General features: G+C 43.9%; 1 non-coding gene across 1 annotated transcript; it reads right to left on the bottom strand.

The window, feature by feature from the left end:
- Window positions 1-968: 968 nt before the first annotated feature.
- On the bottom strand, window positions 969-1,041 carry TRNAR-UCG (transfer RNA arginine (anticodon UCG)). The gene has a single exon. It is a non-coding gene; the product is annotated as a tRNA-Arg (tRNA).
- Window positions 1,042-2,917: the final 1,876 nt, after the last annotated feature.

Below are 2,917 nucleotides of genomic sequence, written 5' to 3'. Positions count from 1 at the left end.
TCAAGACCGTGAGGGGGATTTGGGCATGGCGCCCACATAGGGGAGGCTGACAGGTCTCTAGCCCTGGGGCGCGGGATGGTTCTCATCATTTTTTGCTTTTTGACGCTATAAATTAATTACAAAAGGGGCCCGTTAAAAATCTGACCGAGGGGACCGCAGAAGATCCCAGCCTAGGGGCTCGGCTACAGGATGTGGGGCCCATGGATTTGGGGCTCTGCCTCCCCAAAAATGTGAGAAAATGACTGAAAAAAAATTGAAAAGATGGCCAAATCTATTGTTCTATGTTTGCTCCCCGCCTCCGAAATATAAGTGGTCCCCCTCCAAACGACATTTCAGGCTACGGCCTGGCCCCTCTCACGTATGGGGAGGCTGCGTCGGTCAAACAATCCTAAAGGTGGATCTGGAGTATTATGCCAATATACCGTAAATTTAATCAATAATATGATTATGAAAAATACACGGAATGAAGTCATAAAAAACGATTAAAATAATTCATTACTTGAGAAATCGAGAAGAACGTGGGCTGAGGACACAGCCGCCATTAGGTGTGTCACAGCTGGCCCCACGTTTTGGAAGGCGCCCCCCCCCCCACTTACGGTAATAATTTCTTTCATAAATTCTGAATTTTCATCGATTTTTGAATTGTTTCGTTCATTAATTTTGAATTTTCATGGGTGCTGGAAAATTTTTCACTGTGCAATTATTTTTCATAATTTTAATTCATGAATTTTCATTAGTTCTCAGACAATTTCTTTCATCAAGTCCTGATTTTAATTGGTTTTGGAAAATATGAAAATGGGTGTACTGAGGTAAGTCTATGGAAATTCTGGCCTAGGAGCCTATTCCCAAAATGGGAGACTACACACTATGAACAAAAGAAAATGTTTTCTAGAGAGAAAATTTAAGAAAACGAGTGCTACATATTCGAGTAGTGAGATAATTGGATGATTAAAAAAATTTCGCCCAGTCGTCCGCGACAGGATTCGAACCTGCAATCTTCTGATTCGAAGTCAGACGCCTTATCCATTAGGCCACGCGGACATGCTCACATGTTTGCTAATAAAATTCAATTGATCAATTATTTTTTTCTTCTCTTAACTAGGTTGCATCAGCGGAGATACGGGGAGAGAGGCGTCAAAGGTGGAGTCGCCTGATCTAATTCTAATGTATATATATGAATTGACATCATCATCATCATCGTGCCCCCAGCAATAATGACAATGCCCGCCCAGACCTCCAAGTCTATCTCCGGCTATGCTAGGCTGTGCAGGGCCGTCTTAAGACCATCATGGTCCCCTGGGCCAAGTGATTTTTCTGAGGCAGCACCAGGCAAATTGTCGAAATTTTCAACTCATTTTTGTGAGGCCCCCGGGCCGTGGCTGGGTGGGCTCATCCCTTAAGACGGCATTGAGGCTTGGGCAACCTAGTCACGGCCCGGAGACGAATGAGGGGAGGGGGGGGGGTAACAGATAAGGTCATTTATTTTGCATAATTTTTTCCCTTTTAAGGCCACCCCCCCTCCAAAAAAAATGTCTGCCCCGCGGAAGGCTCGTTACGGCCCTGGGTGCTGTGCACTCTCGGACGGCAGGTTGTAAGGGCGGCATAGCTGTTCCATATTTAACCTTGTTTGTCCATTTCTATTGTATTTTTTAAAACTGGGGGGGGGGGTGGTTTACATTCTCCCCTTCTCGGCCCCCCCCCCCCCAAATGATGTGCTTCTGCTCGATCCTAAGAATCGGAATTGTAAAATTCCAAAATTAACCGTAAATTTGTGTAATGGCATCTCGATAGCTTTGTGGATGCTGGAATCGTTGAGAATATTTGACTGACTATATATTTATTTTTCATTGCATTGACCATGCCTTCATAAGTAGGCTGATCATATTTGCTCGAGACAAATCACGACCACCTAGATATAGGAGGTCGTGGACAAATACGGGAAATTGCCAATTTCTGCCAAAAATGATGCCCAAACTGCACAAAGTTGCCAACTCATGCTAAAATCACGGAAAGTCGCCAATCGCGGGAAATGAAGTGCCACTTCAAATTACGGTGAATTAAAATAGATGAATATTCTTATTTGTAGTCGTAGTTATCGTAATGTAATTACTGAGTTGGGAAGATAATTTTATCCGTTGATTTGATGAATGAAATGAAGAATAAAAAGTCAAGTTGGCGAAAATATTTGAAAAAATAGGACAGCCAAAAAAACAGAAAAACCGGGACTGTCCCGGGAAATACGAGATGTATGGTCACTAATCATGAGTGTAAATGTGTTAGAAATATTGGGAAAGCTAAAAAATATTGGAGGGAATCAAAACTAGAGTGGGGAGGCAGGCGGACGGCAGTTTCAGATGAGAACAAAGAACATTTTTATAAAATTATCGAATGTTAAAGTTGTGGATGCGGCGAAACCATGTTTGACCCGGGCGTCAAAAATCCTAGTAACGGTCCTGGCGGGGCTTATACTCCTCCCTCACCTAATATTTTCATAGTACAAAGCCACACCATTGTTTATCGAACAAAACATGGCTATGTGTAATTGTCCCGCATTTAGGGGTCCCAGATTATTTCACCGCAGTGTCGTCTTAACGCATGGACCCACTCGGGCACTGCCCGGGGGCTTCAAGAGAAAAGTGGTCCACTAAAATGAGATCTGGTTGAAATTTTCTGGAATTTACCAGATGAGGCCTCAGGAAAATCACTTGGCCAGGGGGGCCAATGAGATCTTAAGACATCTTAAGGAGGGAGCAGTGAGCAGAGCAGTGAGACAGATCTTAAGATCTGTTTCACTGCTCGTAATAACGCCATATAACTTGATCCAAATAACAGCTCTGATCATCATTGCCATGGCCCCCACAACCTCCAGAAGGGACACTTGGCTAGGACCTTTAGCGGACCCCTCCCGGGCCGGTTC

The sequence above is a fragment of the Pholcus phalangioides genome, unplaced genomic scaffold, assembly GCF_987345545.1.
Source record: "Pholcus phalangioides strain wild (caught in Gottingen) unplaced genomic scaffold, Ppha-v1.0 ptg000007l_1, whole genome shotgun sequence".
In the NCBI taxonomy this organism is placed as follows: Eukaryota; Metazoa; Arthropoda; class Arachnida; order Araneae; family Pholcidae; genus Pholcus; species Pholcus phalangioides.
This window is presented reverse-complemented; position numbering and strand designations above follow the sequence as displayed.